This window comes from Somniosus microcephalus, chromosome 16 (assembly GCF_052327205.1).
Source record: "Somniosus microcephalus isolate GS21.2 chromosome 16, FLI_Smic_1.0, whole genome shotgun sequence".
NCBI lineage: Eukaryota > Metazoa > Chordata > Chondrichthyes > Squaliformes > Somniosidae > Somniosus > Somniosus microcephalus.
The window spans coordinates 89,669,307-89,690,477 of record NC_141002.1 but is presented as its reverse complement, the minus strand read 5'-3'; positions in this window follow the sequence as shown (position 1 = coordinate 89,690,477).

The following is a 21,171-nucleotide window of genomic DNA, read 5'->3' as shown; positions in this document are numbered from 1 at the left end:
AGTGAGCCTAACATCTGTGGTAGGGAAATTATTGGAAAAAATTCTGAGGGACAAAATTAGTCTCCACTTGGAGAGGCAAGGATTAATCGGGGATAATCAGCATGGCTTTGTCAAGGGTAAATCATGTCTGACCAATCTGATTGAATTTTTCGAGGGGGTGACTAGGTGTGTGGATGAGGGAAATGCTGTGGATGTGGTTTACATGGACTTCAGTAAAGCTTTTGACAAAGTCCCGCATAGGAGACTGGTCAAGAAGGTAAGAGCCCATGGGATCCAGGGGGCCTTGGCGCGTTGGATCCTAAACTGGCTGAGTGGCAGGAGGCAGAGGGTGATGGTCGAAGGTTGCTTTTGTGACTGGAAGCCTGTGTCCAGTGGGGTACCTCAGGGATTGGTGCTGGGTCCCTTGCTGTTTGTGATCTACATTAATGATTTGGATGAGAATGTAAAGGGTATGATCAGTAAGTTCGCGGATGACACGAAAATTGGTGGGGTGGTAAATTGTGAGGAGGAAAGCCTCAGGCTACAGGATGATATTAACGGGTTGGTCAGATGGGCGGAAAAGTGGCAAATGGAATTTAACCCGGAAAAGTGTGAGGTGATGCATTTTGGACGGACAAATAAGGCAAGGGAATACACAATGAGTGGTAGGACCCTAGGAAGTACAGAGGGTCAGAGGGACCTTGGTGTACATGTACATAGATCCCTGAAGGCAGCGGAACAGGTAGGTAAGGTGGTTAAAAAGGCATATGGGATACTTGCCTTCATTAGCAGAGGCATAGAATATAAGAGCAGGGAGGTTATGATGGAGCTGTACAAAACGCTGGTGAGGCCACAGCTGGAGTACTGTGTGCAGTTCTGGTCGCCTCACTATAGGAAGGATGTGATTGCTTTGGAGAGGGTGCAGAGAAGATTCACCAGGATGTTACCTGGGATGGAGCGCCTCAGCTATGAAGAAAGACTAAACAGGCTGGGGTTGTTTTCCTTGGAGCAAAGGAGGCTGAGGGGGGACCTGATTGAGGTGTACAAAATGATGAGGGGCATAGATAGGGTAGATAAAGAGGAACTTTTCCCCTTAGTAGGGAGGTCAATAACAAGGGGGCATAGATTCAGGGTAAGGGGCAGGAGATTTAGAGGGGATTTGAGGAGGAACTTTTTCACCCAGAGGGTGGTTGGAAGCTGGAACTCACTGCCTGAAAGGGTGGTAGAGGCAGGAACCCTCACAACATTCAAGAAGCATTTGGATGGGCACTTGAAATGCCATTGCATACAAGGCTATGGACCAAATGCTGGAAAATGGGATTAGACTGGACAGGGATTGATGGACGGCGCAGACACGATGGGCCGAAGGGCCTCTTTCTGCGCTGTAAAACTCTATGGGCTAGATTTTCAGTTGCTTGCGCCAGCAGTTAGCGCCTTAAGAGAAGTGATTTTCGGGCGCTATGCGTGTAGCGCCTGGGCGCAGCGCAGTTTGCGCCCCGCCCCAAATTAAGTTGCCCGTTAGCGCCGGCGCAAAGTTTAGCGGCCGCCCGGATGCGCGCGCAGAAAATGACGTCACATCCTCGTGCAACGCCCTTTGGCCGCCCCGAATCCAAACTTCAGTCGGACCGCCCCATTGTGCGCCTGGCGTCCAGAGCGTTTGTAAAATGGAACGCAACACACCCTGGGGAGCGCAAATTAAAGGGCACTCGTACAAAAGGCACTCTGCATGTGTTGTGTGGAAGTAAGCTGTGTGTTGTTCTGAACGGCCTATATTTATGTTTCCGGGCACCAATTATTCCTCCTCCTCCTCCTCCTCCTCCTCCTACTCCTCCTCCTCCTCCTCCTCCTCCTCCCCGTTTCTCCCCAGACTTTGCATTTGAAAAAAATACATGCACCCTTCCCCTTTAAGAGCTCACTGGCACCAGAGTGTCTGCCGTGCGCTGCGCCCGAGCTCGGGTGTTGCGCTCTCCACCGCCGGCTTAGCGCCTAAAGATACTAGTGGAACGCCTCTTTTAGCGCTCCACCAACCTCTTAGGGCGAAGCCACTGAATTTCCGGCAACGGGGCGCTACTTTGGGGCGGGCGATAACTTCGGGCGGGCGCTAAGCTTAGCGCCCCAAAACTGTCTATACTGAAAATCTAGCCCTACGACTCTATGAAACTGGAGTAGCATGGAAATGGAGCGATGAATGTAAGCGGGCCTTTCAGAAGTGTAAAGGCCTGATCACTTCAAGAGAAGTATTGGCTCACTACAACCCATCACTACCGATAAGACTGGCGTGTGATGCATCTCCCTACGGCATTGGAGCGGTACTGTCACATAAATCCCTTGATGGTTCAGAGAGGCCGATAGCTTTTGCGTCACGCTCGTTAACTGCAGCCGAGCGTAACTACGCCCAGATTGACAGAGAGGCCCTCAGCCTGGTGTGGGGGGTGAAGAAATTCAATCACTACCTGCACGGACAGAAATTTACTCTACTAACTGATCATCAACCTCTTGTCTCCATTTTCAACCCTCAGAAGGGCGTCCCGATAATGACAGCACAACGGCTACAGAGGTGGTCCCTTTTCCTAGGGGCACACCAATATGACATCGAGTACAAAGGAACTAAACAGCATGGGAATGCTGATGGATTGTCGCGCCTACCGTTGCCGATGGTGGAAGAAGCACCTGCAGTGGATCCTGTGGAGATATTCCACTCGATCATAGTCGAATGTCTACCTGTGACGAATGCAAACATAGAAAAGGAAACACAAAATGACCCGACACTCTCCAGGGTCTATGATTTAACGGTGAAGGGATGGCCAGCACATGGCGAACCACTGTTGCCAGCATTCTCGCCGAGAAGAGAACAGCAGTCAGTGTGCCGAGGAACCTTGATGTGTGGATCCAGAGTAGTAATTCCACCCAAATTGAAGGATAGAGTGCTCAATGAGCTTCATGAGGATCATCTGGGAGGGGTAAAAATGAAGAACTTAGCCAGAGCGTTTGTGTGGTGGCCGGGAATCGATAAAGAAATCGAAGAGATGACCAAGAGCTGTACAGGATGCCAGAAGGTCCAAAACGCCCCACCACAAGCCCCTCTACATCCATGGGAGTGGCCCTCATCTCCATGGCAAAGGGTGCACATTGATTTTGCTGGTCCATTTATGGACTCGATGTTTTTAATTGCGGTGGATGCACATTCAAAGTGGCCAGAGGTAATAAAAATGTCCTCAACCACCACAGAAAAAACTATCACAGTCTTACGAACCATATTCGCCAGAAATGGGCTGCCTGAACAGATTTGCTCCGACAATGGACCACAGTTTGTGTCTGAAGAGTTCCGGAGGTTCTTAAAGAACAATGGTTTTAAGCATTACACATCCGCCCCATATCATCCAGCCACCAATGGATTGGCTGAGAGGTTCGTTAAAACATTCAAGAAGGCTATCAAGGCAATGTGTAATGAAGACATACCCCTACAACACAAGGTGGATAACTTCTTGTTTGCCTACCGGAATGCGACACATGCGGTTACCAACCAAACTCCAGCCATGATGTTATTCAATCGAAGACTAAGATGCCGCTTGGATTTGGTTAAGCCAAACATCAGAAGAGATGTGGAGAACAGGCAGTTTCAGAATATGAATGAAAGGCCAACCAGGAGTTTCAAGATAGGTCAACCAGTTTTGGCCCGGGACTACCGCACAGAGAAATGGCAGCCAGGAACGATCTGCACACGGCAAGGACCTCTAATGTATACCGTGGACGTTGGAGAGAGCATTGTAAGACGCCATGCTGACCAGATTCTAGAGTCACTGGAAAACGTCAAATCTACACCACGATCCTATACACCTGGTGATGAAACCGAAGTACCAATTGCATCTACCTCAGAATCGGTGATATTGGAAGCAGACGAACCAAACAACGATGTTGATCCCGAATCAACTTTGCCAGAAGAACCTGATACCCCAAAGAGGCGTTATCCGGACAGAATCAGGAAGCCTCCTCAAAGACTGAATTTATAATTGATTAACTTCAGCTAATGTATATAGCAACTGTAATTGTAAATATGTTATTTAATTATTAATCGAATGTTATGTACTGTTTAGCTAAAAGGGGAGGAATTGTAGTGTATGTACCTTGAAGAAGGAACTATATTCTGCAGCCCCTGTATACTGCAGTACCAGTAGTGACCACCCCTGTATATAAGCCTGTGTAGTAACTTTGTATAGTAGTTCCAGTTTTGTCTCCATTCAGTAAACACCTGTTATAACCAACTTCTGCAGTCTGTGTCTCAATTACACACGGACGTTACAGCCATGTGCCACTTCCCTTCAATGTCTAAGAGCATGAGGGTGTCCTGCATCACTTGGCCAGTGAAATGAGCCCCTTGGTCAGACTCCACAAATCGTGGTAGTCCCCACCGCGAGAACACCTCCCGGACCAAGATCCTGGCAGTACCAAGTGCCGTGGCTGTTCGGCATGGGAAGGCTTCTATCCACTTGGTGAACACATCCACCAGGACGAGGCAGTACTTAAAACCTCCCTGGGCGGTGGGCAGTGGCCCGATGTAATCGATCTGTATCGACTGCCATGGTCCCTCTACTCTCCTGATGTGTCCCAAAGGCACCTTCCTTTTCTGGCGGTCTGGGTTGTTCGCAGCGCACACTAGGCAATTGGCGCAGAACTCGCGGACATCGTCCCGAAGTCCCGGCCACCACCCCGCCTGTTCCACCCATTGCCAGGTGACCTCAGGCCCGGGGTTTCCTGCTCCTGGACCCTCATGGGCCAGTTGAAGGAATTCCCTCTGGTGCTGCTGCGGCACAACCCACTGTTCCTCTCGGAACAGCGTGCCTTCCTTGATGGAGAGGGCTGCTGTACCGTATGGACCCTCTACTTCCTTGCCCTCAGTGATGGCATTGAGGACTGTTTTTAGGGCAGGATCTAGGGTTTGGACGGTCTTGAGGTCTGGGGGCAGTGTTACCCCTGTGGTTCCCTGAGTCCCATCCCTGCCTCGGATTACTGCCACGGGTTTGGACCCATAGGGATCCCAGAAAGTGCCGGTGCGGGCACCCTCCCTGGCTAGCGCATCCGCTTGCTGATTACCCTCGCCGCGGGGCTCCGTGGAGGAATGGGCCTTTATCTTGTGGATAAAGACTTCCCCTTTCTCTCCCACCGCAACTAAGATCTTTTCTAACAGGGGATTTACGGTTAAGGGTCGCCCGTCCGCAGAGGTATATCCGCGGCGGGACCAGATGGCTAGGTACTCCGTACACAAGTTGCACATGAACATGCTGTCCGAGCAAATCATGTATGGGGTGGGGAAGATCTCGGGTGTGTAACGACGTACACTACCACGGACAGTTCAGCCTGCTGGGCGCTCATAGTGCTGGGGAGCTTAATCGCCAGGGCAATGTTTGCCGCGGGGTCATAAACTCCACATCCTGTGAGTCGTTCACCAGCGGATACCGTGCTGGAACTGTCTACATAGATCTTGCGGCCCGTGGGATGTATCCCGGCCCGTAAACCTACGTCCACCTCCCATACCCCTTCTACGGAACACCGATGGGCTGTTCCGGGATATACCATGTTAGCCGCGAGCTTGGGCTCGCAGAGACCCTTTACCTTCAGCTCCATCTGTGAAAGGAGGGGGGTCCAGTGCGCAATGCGTGCACTGCTTACTGTCCCATCCTTAATCCTTCCATCTAGAAGCATTCGGGTAGGTGTGTGATGGGTGAGGAGAGTGATGGGAGAGGTGCCTGTGAAGATCAAAGACCTTTTCACAGCCCAATGCGTGGCCAGAAGATGCCGCTCGCAATTGGAAAAACTCCTTTCCACATCAGTGAGCACCCTGGAGGAATAGACCACTGGCCTCAGCTTGCCGTGTCGCTCTTGAAGCAGTACAGCGCTCAAGCTATCCCCGCTAGCCGCTACCTCCAGGAAAAACTCCTCTCCCCCATCTATGGCCCCCAGGGCTGGCGCGGTCTGCAAGTCTCTCTTGAGTTTCTCAAATGCTGCCTGGCAACCCTCATCCCAGGACCACTCCACTCCCTTGTGTAGGAGTCGGAGCAGCGGGGCGGCTGTGGCTGCATAGTCCTCAATGAAGTCCCTGCAATACCCGGTCAGTCCCAGAAAGGACCTCACACCTGTTACGGTGGTGGGGATCGGTAGTGCTTGCACTGACTCCCGTCTGGCTTTATCTATGGCTCGTTCGCCGGCACGGATTGTCAGGCCCAAGAATTTTATTTCCTGCTGGCCGATCCGTGCCTTCTTCGGGTTCACCTTAAAACCCTTTCAGCCTAGCAGCTCCAACAACTCGGCCAATAGTGGGCCATGCTCCTCTCTGGAATCCGTGAACAGGAGCAGGTCGTCCACATACTGCACTAGTTGGTTGGGCTGGCTGAACTCCTTTAAACTCCCTGCCATGCATTGATGGAAAATGCCGGGGCTGTTGTGGAAACCCTGTGGCAAGCAGTTCCAGGTGTACTGTTGCCCTTTAAAGGTAAAGGCAAACTTGCACTGATCCTCCCTCCTTAAAGGGATAGACCAAAACCCATTGGAAATATCCAGCACCGTGAAAGTGGTCGCGGATGCTGGAATACTCCCTATCAGGTCGGCAACTGCTGCTACCATTGGTGCGCAGGCTGGGATGTTGCTATTGAGGACTCTGTAGTCCACCGTGGCTCTCCAGGAATCGTCTGGCTTCCTCACCGGCCATAACGGAGAGTTTACATGGGTGACTATCGGTCTCAACACGCCCTGCTGCACCAGTGAAGACATTGCTGTCTCCATGTCGGGCTCCGCTTCCCGGGGGAAGTTGTACTGTTTTTGGGGTCGGGCCATGGGGTCTCCGTCTACTCTGACCTCAAACCCGGTGACCCTCCCGCAATCATGCTTGTGCGTGGCAAACGTAGTCAGATTGTCTGACACGAATGCCTGCAGATCTTGTGGGACGCCTGCCACCATGAGCTCAAGGTCGTAGCCCTCTTTTGGCTTCACGGTACACAGGGTCCCTCTTTCTCCTTTCCCTGGGATGACGATTACTTCGCCCTGTTTACCCTTACCCGCTCCCCAAAGACAATGATTTCTTAGGTCCACGAGGATCCCGTGTTCCACCAAGAAATCGGATCCGAGGATCCCCTTTCCACCCTCCACCTCCCACTTCATCAGTATACACTTCCACTTGGTGCGGAGTGGTCCTAAATGAACGGAGAGGGGAATGGAAAATACGCCAGCCTGTTCCTTGCCTGTGAAGCCCGACAGAATATATGGAACCCCGGTGGACAGGGGTGAGGTGGCAGGGTCATCTGCGTGGATCACGGCGCACGATGCCCCCGTATCCAGCAAATAGATCCCTTTCACCTCCTCCACTTCCATCTCCACGAGGGGTTGCCTCCATACATCATATCACAGCGCACACAAGTAAATGGGCTGCGCCGGCTCTAGTCATTTGGGCACAGCGGTCGGGGTTTCCGGAACGACAAGACCAGTAGCGACGGCTATCTTCCCCTGCGCGATCATCAGAGACCACATTGTCTCTATGATTGATTCTATCGCAGCGGGATCCATAGCTGCACCAACTCCTTGTGCTGGGGCAGGAGCTATGGCTTGGGTTTGGGCTGGTGCTGGGGCGGCGGTCTGGGCTTGGGCTTGGGCTGTGGGAAATTTTCCCTTATCATCCTCCCACGGATTTCTACAGTCCTTGCGCCAATGTCCATCCTTCCCACACCCGTAGCAATTGAGCTTGGCTTGGGCAGGGCGATTCCCCTCCTGACGCCACTCCTTCTTGCTTGGGGCTGCGGGTTTTGCCTCATGCACCTTTCCCTTCTGGGGAGGTGTTTCCTGACCTCTACAATTCTTATATGCAACGTTGAGCTGGCGGAGCATCGTCTCCTCCATGACACCAGGACCTTGGGGATGAAACCAAGATCTGGCTAGGGCCCGTATCTGCGGCAAGCTGTTGGTAACCAAGCAACGGAGCCAATGAACCCGCTGTTCGTCGTTCATTGCAACCCGGTCAGGCATGCCCGGACAGCTGCGCCGATACACTGGCCACAGCCTTTCTGCGAAAACCCATGGGGGTTCTCCAGATAGCTGCACAGTCCCTTCCACACGGTCGAACGGACTACCGTCGTCCACTCCCATTACTTCTAAAACTTCCTCCCTGAGATCCACATACCCTTTCCGTCCCCTCTTACTCTCATCTGAGAGGCACTGAAGGATTGTGCAATCCAGGGAGAAAAGCAACATTTTCGCCTGTTCCTGATCATCACAGTCATTAATGGCTGCTGTCTCCTCTATCTCCCTGAAATGAACCGAGGGATCTCCCTTTACTGTGAGTCTTGCGAGGTGGCTCACCATGGATCTTAATTGCTGGGCAGTGCAGGGCACCACGAGTTGGTTCTGGTGGGGTCCGGCATCGCCATTTGCGGCGTTGGGACCGAACCTCTGGTGCCGAGCAGGACACATCGGTGCCGGTCCCGGCTTTGCTACCAGTGGCTGTTCTTCCTCACATTCCACCTCGGCTACCTCCTCTTTTACCACCCCCTGTTTTTCCGGCCAAGCCTCACTATAGCTCGGCGGTGCTGAGGGCTCGGTGGCTGGTACCACAACTACTTCGGCTGGAATCGGCTGTTTCGATTCCTTTAAAAAGTCCATGTGACTGGCTTTTGGGCTGATGAGACACACCATGCCTTTTGCCTTAACCAGGGCCGCTCTCAGGTCCTCTATTGTCTTTTGGCAGGGGCCATGGTCTGTGCTCTCAAACCCGTGCTCGAGGGCTAGCTTGTAAGCTGCCTTCACCTCCACTACTCTCTCCTCCTGCGCTCTTAGCTGTTGTGCGAGGCGGGCGTTTTTCTCCCGTATCCTCATTTCATTGATCTTTGCCTCAGTAGCCTGGCACTCCAGGTACTCTATCCTAGCCTGATGTTGACTAGCTACCACTTGGCGCTCCTGATTCAGCGCGTGAAGCGCTGTGATGAGTTTTTCCCCACCCATGGCCTTTTCCTCTATCTCTGCTGCCTGTGCAGTGATCTTGGCTGTCTGCGCTGCAACGACCCGGTCCAGAATCTGGACGTGTTTCTTGTAGCACATCAGCCACACTGCCTTTTCCACTGACTTCTTATGCTCTTTGCTCTCTGTCCACCTGATGGCTGCGTCCACCGGACGCCCATCCAGCAAGAGATCGGAAATCCACTGCTTAGTGAGATTTACCTTACCAAAGACATAGGCCTAGAAATTCAGTATAGCCACGTTTGGGGCGCTACAGCCGGGCGGCCGCTAAAGTTTGCGCCCGGCGCAACTTAGTGCCACCTTCGCCGATATTCAGTGGCATCGCCCCAAGAGGTTGCTGCTGCGCTAAAACAGGCGATGCACGACTATCATTAGGCGCTAAGCCGGCGGCCCGGGGCGATACCCCCGAGGGCGGGCGCAGCGCAGGTGCGGCGAGTTGCTGATTGAAGGCAGACACTCTGGCGCCGGTGAGCTCTTAAAGGGGGAGGGTGGATTTGTTTGGCTGCCACGCCCTGCACACTGCAGCCCTGAAGCAAGGCCTGACCACTGCTGCTTGATCTGTACAACGCCCAGGACAATGGAGAAGGCCAGGGAGAGAGCGCAGCGCTTCAGCGAGGGTGACCTGAGGGTGCTGGTTGGCGCAGTGGAGCGCAGGTGCCATGTTCTGTTCCCTGAAGGTGGCAGGAGGCCGCTGCCCAGCGCCTATCGGAAAGCCTGGAGGGAGGTGTCAAACAGGGTGACCTCCAACAGCGTGGTTGCCAGGACTCCTGTACAATGCCGAAAAAAGTTCAACGACCTCACTCGGGTTGTCAGGGTGAGTACCCTTTCCAGTGTCCTCCTCATCCCTGCATGTGCACCTCAGTTTATGGGCAAAGGGACCTGAAAGCCCTAATGCCCAGCCCTCATCCAGCAGCTATGGGACTGTCATGAAAATCACTTGCACATTCAGGACTTTACACACTGTCAGGGCTATTCCACCATGGGAGGCAGTGCAGACAAGATCAGGACTTCACACTGTCAGGGCTAGTCCACCATGGGAGGCAGTGCAGACAAGATCAGGGCTTCACACTGTACTTAGAGGCCGTCCTTTCTCTTGCAGGGCAAGGTGGCGCACAACCGAAGGCAGCAGCGTGAGACCGGGGGAGGCCATCCTGACCTCAAACAGCTCTCCGACCTGGAGCAGCGTGTGGAGCGCATTATGTCAGGCCGGCTGATTGGCCCCGTCGCCAGTGGAGATGCCGACCCTGTTCTGGGCCCCAATGGTAAGGGCATCACCTTTTTGACCTCTCTCTTTCCACTTGCACCTCAGAACAGCATCCTTTGCCACTGTCGGACCAATGCAGTGCATAGCAGCACTCATGCCTCCCTCACTGCCACCCTATCCTCACTCGAAAGCAACTCTTGTGCCTCCCTCCTTTCAGATGCTGAATCGCCAGGTGAGGAGGCGGGCCCTCAAGCTGGCACTGTGAGTGAATCGGAGGGCGAGGAGGAGGAAGAGGAAGCCCGACCATCAGTGCCACCCTCAGCCGAGGCAGCCCATGGCAATGATGGGGACACGTCTTCCCTGGAGGGGAGCAGGGGGGAAGGGTCGGAGGAGAGTGAAGCTCCGGGGCCCAGCGGGCTGCAGCAACGCGGGAGGGGTGGGGAAGCTCGGCGGCCTTCTCCCCGGAGGGTGAGTGCGGCCTCCAGTCCTGCTACGGTGAGCACAGAGGAGGTGCGGCTCCTAGTGGAAATGGCCGCCCAGGCTGAGCGCAGGTGCACTGAGCTCATGGCTGCAGTGGCAAGGATGCCTGACTCCATAGAGTCACTGTCAAGGAGTGTGCAGGAATTCGGGGCAGCACAGGCCAGGAGTCTGCAACAATTCAGTGCAACACAGGCCAGGAGTCTGCAACAATTCAGTGCAGCACAGGCCAGGAGTCTGCAGGACTTCGCGGCAGCACAGGCGGCTTCTAGCCAAGTGCTCAGTCGTGCCGTGCATTCACTGGCTGGTGTCATGCGGACACAGACCAGGGCCACATGGGCACTAACTGCTGCCACCCTCGCTGGATCGGCCAGGCATCGCCAGGGCACTCGCCGCGCCGCAGCAGCCCAGCAGTCTGTGCTTCAGCAGATTGCTGCGCATGCTGCAGTGCTGGCCCGTGCGAGTGCCAATGTATCAGGCGACCAGGGAGTACCTGTGATCTGTCAGGTTGGCAGCATTCCTGCAGCCGAAACTGTCACTCCTCCATTGCAGCTGCCAGCAGCCGCTGGACAGACTGCTGCCGCCCAAGCAGAGTTGGAGCAGTCAGCAGCCAGCCCCTCCAGGCCCAGAGCTGGTCCAGGCCGACCCCCAAGGGCATCTGCCGTCTCGCCATCTGACCCTCAGCAGCCTTCCCCCAGCCTTGCTGCAGCCACTGGGGTCCCATTGAGGAGGAGCTGCAGGGCGGGTAGGGGCCAGTCACGGATGTGAAACGCATCACCCTCGCGGGGGAAAAAGTAGAAGGTGTGGCCAAATGTTTTGTTTCACTTGTAAAGGCCGATATTGGTGTCTTTGTTTTACTTGTAAAGGCCGAGACTGGTCTATTTGTTTTTTTGGAAAGGCCGAGACTGGTCTATTTGTTTTTTTGGAAAGGCCGAGACTGGTCTATTTGTTTTTTTGGAAAGGCCGAGACTGGTCTATTTGTTTTTTTGGAAAGGCCGAGACTGGTCTAATTGTTTTTTTGGAAAGGCCGAGACTGGTCTATTTGTTTTTTTGGAAAGGCCGAGACTGGTCTATTTGTTTTTTTGTGGGGGGCTTCTCTCCATTAGTTTGTTATGTGGGAAGGGCACAGAGGTATCAAAGTAATAAATTTTCTGAAATCGCACTGTCCATGCTTTCTTTTGGAAGTCCTGGTTGCCCTGCTCGGCTGAGGGCTTGTGGAGTGGCGACATTCATCTTGTGCCAAGCCATTCCCTGAGAGGGGGCCTAGAACCGACGTGCAATAAGCCGCCGACGGGCGGCCCTTGCACTTTCTGCCTCCCTCCTGTGCTGGTCCTCCTCCTCCTCCTCCTCCTCCTCCTCCTCTGGTGGTCCTCCAATGTCTGGTGGCAGTGGCTGAGTCCTGCGGATAGCCAGGTTGTGCAGCATGCAGCACACGACAACGAAATGGGAGACTCGCTCAGGCGAGTACTGTAGGGCTCCTCCGGAACGATCCAAACAGCGGAACCGTTGCTTCAGGATGCCGATTGTTTGCTCAATGATGTTCCTGGTTGCTTGATGGCTGTCATTGTATCCCTCTTCAGCAGGGGTGCAGGGCGCACGGAGTGGGGTCATCAGCCAGGTGCACAAAGGATAGCCTTTGTCCCCGAGAAGCCATCCTCGTGGGTGAGGCTGGGCCTGGAACATGTCTGCCACAGAAGTCTGGCGCAGGATGAAGGCATCGTGGCTGCTGCCTGGAAAGCGGGCATTGACAGCTAGGATGAGCTGCCTGTGGTCACACACCAACTGCACGTTGAGCGAATGGTAGCCCTTCCGGTTGCGGTAATCCTTGGCATTCTCTAGAGGTGCCCGCAAAGCCACATGCGTGCAGTCAATGGCGCCCTGCACCATGAGGAAGCCCGCTAATGCTGCAAAGCCCATTGCACGCTGTTGCTGCTTGTCAACGGTCATGGAGAAGGAGATGAACTGACGTCTCCTTCTGAAAAGGGCATTGGTCACCTGGCGGATGCAGCAATGTACCGCAAACTGGGAGATGTTGGAAATGTCCCCAGTAGCGGATTGGAAGGAGCCGGTGGCATAGAAGTTGAGAGACACCGTCACCTTCACTGCCACCAACAGAGACGTCCTGCTCCTCAGCTGTGGCTGCAGATCTCCGCGAAGCAGGTGGCAGATCTCAGTGACCACCGCCCTTCTGAATCGCAGCCTCCGAACACACTGCTCGTCAGACATGTTCAGATATGAGAACTGCTGGCGGTATACCCTGGGTGGGTAAGGCCTCCTTTGCCGACGCCTGTTGCCCCTTCTCCGTCTGGCCATGACTGGCACTCTCTCACGGCGTCTCTGAGCCCTTTGAATGCAATGGAGAAGCCCAACGTTTCCACCCATTGCAGCCCCCATTATATGTTTCCAATCAATGCTATGGCTCTGAAGTTAAAGACAAGTGCAAAGCTGTGGCCTGAAGCCACAAGTACCTGTGCGAGTGTTGAGCCAAACCAGAAAGCTCTCTACCTTCGTCTCTCTCCAAAGATCCGTCTCGCACAAAGAAGGAGTGTTGCAAAATGGCTGCCATTTCTACTGCAGGAGGAGTGCCCTTTAATTAGCGCCCCCCGCGCCCCACAGCGACTGGGAACCGTTCCCCTCTACCAGTCGCTAGGGGCGCCAGGCGCACAATAGGCCGGCGCCACTGAATTTCCGGTTTGGGGCGCACAAAGGGCGTTGCACCATGAAATGACGTCAGGATCTGCGCGCACAGCTGAGCGCGCGCAAAGGCTTGGCGCCGCCGCTAAATCTTAACTGAAGTTGCCGAGAGGCGCAGATCGCGCTGCGCCCGGGCGCTAGCCGCTTAGCACCCCACATCTCCTCCTCCTAAGGCACTAGCGGCTGGCGCAAACAACTGAATTTCTAGGCCATAATCCACTATCCTCTCATCCATTGCATTTCGGCCATTCAAACTTGGATCTAGTACATTGCAATCCTGCTGCCAGAGTCGTGCCGCGGTCGCCATTTTCTGTAAGGGGTTTTAGATTGCAGAGGTTTCTCTCTCCAGAGGCCTCTCTCTCTTGCACAGTAAAACCGTGAGTGGTTCGACCCACTCGCCCTTAGATTCTGTACTCTGGACTTTGGGGCAGGAACTACAATATAGAGAAAACTCTTATAGACCGAGGCCTAGAAATTCGGTATGGCCCCGCCAGGTCTTTTGCGCCCGAAATTTAGCGCTCGCCAGGATTCCCGTAGCGCCCGCCTAAAATTCAGTTGCGACGGGCCAAGACGGCGGCGGGCGCTATTGCAGGGTTTGGCCGCCTCGCTAGGGGCGTTAAATGTCACTTTCAGGCGTTCAGCTCCCGCTGCGGCACCCGATGCGGTGCGGCAGGCTGGGGTACTGCAGGCCTCCTCCTTCTCTTAAGGAGGAGCTGCCTGCAGCCGTCAGATCACCGGTGGATTCCCCCGGCAAATGAGCCCGGCACCACGGAGAAGTGCCGGGCTCGCGGGACACAGACATCAGTGCCGCGGGGGGGTGGTGCAGGAGTCCGGGGAGGGAGGTGCGGGCAGGCGGCTGCCGGGAAAGCGGCCGGCCGCCGCTCCACCTTTATGCGCCGGCCTTTCGGAGCTGCAAGACCCCGTTTCACAAACGCTGTTTGCGGCTGCCACGGGCGAGGCAGCCGCAACTGAATTTGGCCATCGGGCTGGAATAGCATTGCAACCGGGGCGCTGTGCACACCGATGACATCATCGGTGCCGGCGCAGCGCTACCGGCTAACGCCGATGTTAGGGTCCATCTGAATTTCGGGCGGTAAAAAACTTTAGGCGCAAACCACTTTATAGCCAATAAGTGGGTGCAAACGCAACTGAATTTCTAGGCCAAAGTTTGATGAAACAAAATGGAATTTTATTGCATAATGTAAAACAAAAATTAAAATGCAAGCAAATAAGAGGGTACATGGGAGGGGAAAACACAAATGAATCATAACGACACAATACTAACTAAGGCAAATACAGGCATATTATACTCTACCAAGATCATCATGAAATGGGGGAAACACACGGAACATCGAGGGGCAACAACTCATGTTAATTATACCCTTAAATGTCCACCCCCTTAAACCTATCTAGATCTGATTATGAAGGGCCAGAAACATGCTCACCAATCCAACTAGGAAGTGTAAGGTTTTGAAACAGGTCTGCGTTTGATCCTTTCAGGCGTCCCGTCTCCACGTGGTTGGTGGAGCCCCAGCGAGTTGCGCCACACCTCTCTCCTGAGGTGGGGGTCGGGGACGGCTGGACACTGGCTGGTCTGGATGTCGGTGGGGTCGGGGATCGTTTGCTCAACCCCGGTCAGAGGAGCCTCGGGCTGGCCCCCATCATTTCTTCAGTTTCTTATTGTCTCTTCTCCGGAGTGGGTCGATGACCTCCCGTTTCATCAACGGCCCAGGGTTGGTCGATGATCTCCTGATGTTTTACCCCGGGGCGGGACGCCGGCTCGAACCGTCTTCTTCTCCTTCTTCTAGCGACGATGCCACCGATACAATGGTAGCACCACGATGGCCGCTTTTCCTTTCTACCCCTGGGTATATCCGAGATATACTTCTCATCAGAAGCCCTTATCTCACGCCAAATCAGGTTAGTCTTTTGTTTTAATTTTGGCGGGCTGGGAGCACAATGGGGTAGTTATTATATTCTAAACTGTTCTTGGATGGCCGGTAACGGGCCATCTCTGGTCTGGAATGACCTTCATTGTTTTTAATGCCCTGGTGATGTCCTTAACGGGTCCTTGATGCTCTTCTCATGAATATGAAACTGTTCCCTTTTGTCTGGGTAAACATTTAGATGGCCTTTATCTACAGGCCGATCTTGACTGGATCTGCATCCAATCTATATGTATATGTGAGTGTCTGGTTTTGTTCTCTCAGAAACGGCTTCCAGAACTTACTGTGGGCTGAATCCACAAAGCTGTCTGAGGACTGCAGGAACCATTTTAAAGTGTCCCAATAAGTTGGTCACGGGGTCTGGCAGCCATTTTGAATGCCCCTTTTTCCTAGGCTTCTTTTTTTTAAAAGTCTTTAAAATCATGGCCTCTTCTGCCATTCGACCCTTTATAATATAAAGATCAATTTTGCGAATCCTACACTACATACTAGCAAATTGATGGAGAGTTTTGTTTTCAGATGTTACTGTAGGGAGGCATAGGGCCTGTGATTGAGGTTTGTGAATGAACAATGGTAAAAGAAAGGGAAGGAGAACATCAAATCATGAATATTTAAAACATATGGGCCTAGAAATTGGGCCGCTCTGTGCCCATTATACAGATGTAAAATGGGCGCCTAAGGATACAACATGGTGGGCAGCGGGCATACGCTCATTCCATGGCAAGGGGCACCATCTACCATGTTGGTTAGCGTTCCTCTGCAGGCATCCAGGCGTTAGGCCCTGCGCATATGCAAATCAGGGGGCCTATGCTTGTTTCAGGTCCACTTTGCAATTGTGAATGACCGCAGCCTGTGGTCAATCTTTTTCAGGTGCTCAGCAGCCAAACCAAGCGAAGGTGTCGGCCATGGCTCAGTGTGGTAGCACCCTTGCCTCTCTGAGTCAGAAGGTTGTGGGTTCAAAGTTCCACTCCAGAGACTTGAGCACAAAAATCTAGGCTGACGCTCCCAGTGCAATACTGAGGGAGTGCTGCACTGTCAGAGGTGCCGTCTTTCAGATGAGACGCTAAACCGTAGGCCCCGTCTGCTCTCTCGGGTGGATGTAAAAGATCCCATGGCACTATTTCGAAGAAGAGCAGGGAACTGGGGTTTGGCAAACGGGAATATTTATCCCTCAATCAACATAACAAAAAAACTGATTATCTGGTCATTATCACCTTGCTGTTTGTGGGATTTTGCTGCATTTCCTACATTACAACAGTGACTACACTTCAAAATATACTTCATTGGCTGTAAAGCGCTTTGGGGCATCCAGTGGTCGTGAAAGGCGCTATAGAAAAGCAAGTCTTTCTTTTTTAAAGGGACTGCTGGAGGCTGAAACCCAAAAGGTGATTTAAAAAAAATGTTTTTACTTACTTAGTGCAGGAATGCTCCTTCCGGCTCCACAGTAAATCCGAGGGATGCTGCCGGCCACCGCTCATGGAATGTGGCGTCGCTGGCAAGGCCAGCATTTATTGCCCATCCCTAGTTGCCCTTGAGAAGGTGGTGGTGAGCCGCCTTCTTGAACCGCTGCAGTCCGTGTGGTGAAGGTGCTCTCACGGTGCTGTTAGGGAGGGAGTTCCAGGATTTTGACCCAGCGACGATGAAGGATCGGCGATATACTGCTAAGTCAGGATGGTGTGTGACTTGGAGGGGAACTTGGAGGTGGTAGTGTTCCCATGTGCCTGCTGCCCTTGTCCTTCTAGGTGGAAGAGGTCGCGAGTTTGGGAGGTGCTGCCGAAGGAGCCTTGGCGAGTTGCTGCAGTGCATCTTGTAGATGGTACACACTGCAGCCACAGTACGCCAGTGGTGGAGGGAGTGAATATTTAAGGTGGTGGATGGGGTGCCAATTAAGCGGGCTGCTTTGTCCTGGATGGTGTTGAGCTTCTTGAGTGTTGTTGGAGCTGCACTCATCCAGGCAAGTGGAGAGTATTCCATCACACTCCTTACTTGTGCCTTGTAGATGGTGGAAAGACTTTGGGGCATCAGGAGGTGAGACACTTGCCACAGAATACCCAGCCTCTGACCTGCTCTTGTTGCCACAGTATTTATGTGGTTGGTCCAGTTAAGTTTCTGGTCAATGGTGACCCCCCAGGATGTTGATGGTGGGGGATTCGGCGATGGTAATGCCGTTGAATGTCAAGGGGAGGTGGTTAGACTCTCGCTTGCTGGAGATAGTCATTGCCTGCCTCTTGTATGGCGCAAATGTCCCTTATCAGCCCAAGCCTGAACATCGTCCAGGTCTTGTTGCATGCGGGCATGGACTGCTTCATTATCTGAGGAGTTGTGAATGGCACTGAACACTGTGCAGTCACCAGCGAACATCCCCATTTCTGACCTTATGTTGGAGGGAAGATCATTGATGAAGCAGCTGAAGATGGTTGGGATTAGGGCACTGCCCCTCGATTGCCCCCCCCCCCGACTCTGCTGAGGACCCTGGCTGGCTCAGACGCTGGCCGAATATTCCCCCATTCCACGACCAGCGAGCTGTCACTGGTGCCCCTGTACGGTGCCCGCAACTCGCCCCGATCCCATCCCATTTATAGGCCTATGGGCTAGGCCTAGGTACAAATGATCGAGAGGATCGGGGCGGTGGGGCAAGGGTGGGGGGTGGGGGGGATGAGTATCATGTAGAAGGGCCGACTGAATAGAATGTAGCAATGTTTTTCCGGGACTTTTAAAATGTATCAGCGTGGTCTTCCTTCATGAAGGGCAAACGTCGCTACTCCGCGCTGAAGTTGGTGGAAAAGTTGAAGCCACTTACTGTTTCCTTGTCGTTGTAATTTTATTTAATGAGAAGCTTTATTCAGTGCGGCATGAAACTAGAATGTCCCATCACAGATTGTAAGAAAATCCATTTCAAAGGTCACTCTAGGTAAAATCACTTAATCTCGCTGGAACCTGACCTCATTACTTTCTTTTAGTCGCCTTTGTGTAAATGTCAGGAGCAACAGAGGCCTCTGGAAGAGGAGCAGGCTACTGAGAGGAATAAATATTTTTTAAAAAGCGCACATGTCAGAATCCGTGTAGTTGCCCAGTGACTCTGTGGGTCGCGGCACTCTTGACCTTTGACCCGACCGCCCCCTCACCCCTCAACCGTTCCAATTTCTTGCTGGGGGGGGCTTATGAATACAAACGAGTGGATCAGATTTCTCCCCCCCAACCCCCCAACAGATATTCGGTTACCATATTAAGGCATATGGATTTTGATTATTCTGCGCACCCTAAAGTATTACCGGTGACAAAGCATTGCAAAGGAATAATTGCGCGATCGGGGTGAGATTTATTACGAACGAGTGCAGCACATCACAAATCCATTTAAGCCCGCGGAGCAGTTTATTTTTCAGAATGTAATACATCAAAGTGGGTCATAGTTTCAAACCAAAATGAGTAAAGGTCGCTCCAGATTAGTGACATTGTGCCTTCTAGTGCTGTGAAATAGTAGAAGACTTTCAGCCCTGCGGGGTATAAATATTAATATGAAAACAAGATTATTAGACCAAATATACTCTTGCTACTGGGCAGTGAGAGGGCTTTTACAGAAATTATGAATTTTAAGGAGAAATGAGGGCCTGTATTGAAACGGGGAAACCCGCTGATATCAATGAGGCTGGCCAGAGGTATCTCCCTCGCAGAGGCTGCCCTCATCCTGCATCTTTCGATGAGCATCTATCAACCTTCCCTGGCCTACCTCCGCTCCTCAAGACAGATGCTCCTCTCTTCTGGCAGTTCCTCGCCTCTTTGTCACGAGCGTGGCATCCAACCGAAGTACTGTATCGAAAATGTGATTTTCACCTCTGCCCGTCTGGGCAGTAAGCTGGCGGAGAGGAGTGCCCGCCCGGTATACACCCCGCCCAATTTTCCTGCCCATTGACGGCAAGGGTACGGAAAATCATGCCAGCTGCTGAACGGGCAGCTGGCCCGAGACTGCCAGTTTATGCCCCCCACCCCACCCAAGTTAGCCCCATTGGAAATGAAAATCAGTTGGGTTGTATAACGGGTTGGCGCTCGTCTCTGCTGGTTTACTGCCCAAATGGGGGCATTTGAAAATCACCCCCAGACACGAGTATAGTGGAGACGAACTAAAATACTGGGTGCCTTTTTTAATGCAGGGATGCCGAGCGACAAAAAGATATCGAGTTATGTTCACCCAAGCTCACCGTCTTAATTCCACTCCCTTTAATATGACAAGTAATGAGGAATGTCAGTGGGATAATTCACTGCTGTAAGTTTTCTTTTGCTCCATTATTTCAGTGCTTTGTTACACAAAAGGTCCATTAAGGTCTCAGCTCATGCAATATTTACTGTTTCTGCCTCAGCCAAGTTAGGCTGCAGCACTAACTCAAGGAGTGCTGGCAGATCATTGCCTTTACAGGTCAGTGGATAACAGTAAATCAGGCCACAGCAGCCCTCTGGAATTACTATATCAGGAAGCCACTTAGCAACTGTCATCAGTAAACACTATAAGCTCCAAACCACCACAGCCGAGCTTCTTATAGATTTCAATTTATTCCATAAGCAAAAAAAAAATCATTTCCTAACTTGCAAGAAAGAAAACAATATTACAGTAACGGGAACTTATATATATATTTTCTATAGCATCCCTCGTGTAGGCAGAATGGTTGTGGGTTCATAGTCCCACTCCATGGGACTTGAGCACAGAAAGCTAGGCTGACACTCCAGTGCAGTGCTGAGGGGGGTACTGCACTGTCAGAGGTGCCGTCTTTGGGATGAGACGTTAAACCGAGGCCCCGTCTGCTCTCTCAGGTGGACGTGAAAGATCCCATGGCACTATTTCGAAGGGGAGCAGGGGAGTTCTCCCCGGTGTCCTGGCCAATATTTATCCCTCAATCAACATCACTAAAAAACAGATGATCTGGTCATTATCACATTGCTGTTTGTGGGAGCTTGCTGTGCGCAAATTGGCTGCCGCGTTTCCCACATTACAACAGTGACTACGCTCCAAAAAAGTACTTCATTGGCTGTAAAGCACTTTGAGACTTCCGGTGGTCGTTCGGTCTTTCTTCCTTTCTTTCTTTCTTTCTTTCTCATGTTTTCCGAGCCCCTTTCCAAAGAGGAGAAGTGGCCACCGGTTGGGGGATGGGACAGGTGGGAAGACTGAATGCATTGTTGATGAGATTTTGAAGGAGGGAACAGAAGTAGCAAAGTGAAGTTACTAGGGGGTGATTTCCGAGGGACGGGGCACTGTGACGGAATGAACGGTCTCTGATTATGAGGCGGAGGGAGCATCGGATGAGCAGGAAGCCAGAGTCAGGAGATGATGGTGTGGACTGGGATGTACAAAGAAGATCTTTCAGGTAGGGAACAACCTGTGTGGGTTTGAACGTGCCTTGAAGATAAGTTCTGGTGGGTGGGGAGCAAGGACAGGTGTGACCGGAATGTAGGAGTTTGTGGAAAAGCGTACCTGGACTGCAGAGTTCTGGGTTAACTGATCGGGCGGAGGCTGGCAGTGCTTAAGTGCAGCTTTTAAAAAATTCATTCTTAGGATGTTGGCATTGCTGGCGAGGCCGGCATTTATTGCCCATCCCAAGTTGCCCTTGAGAAGGTGGTGGTGAGCCGCCTTCTTGAACCGCTGCAGTCCGTGTGGTGAAGGTACTCCCACAGTGCTGTTAGGAAGGGAGTTCCAGGATTTTGACCCAGCGATGATGAAGGAATGACGATAAGTAAACCCATTTGTATGTTAACCATACTTGCCACCTATACCCTGTGTCACTTAGAAGTTTTACACAAATAGATTATTCACATACAAGTAGAGTTATCAACTTTTTTTTAATGCCAATGCCAGAAAACATATCAGCACCATTTGAACAGGGCCAA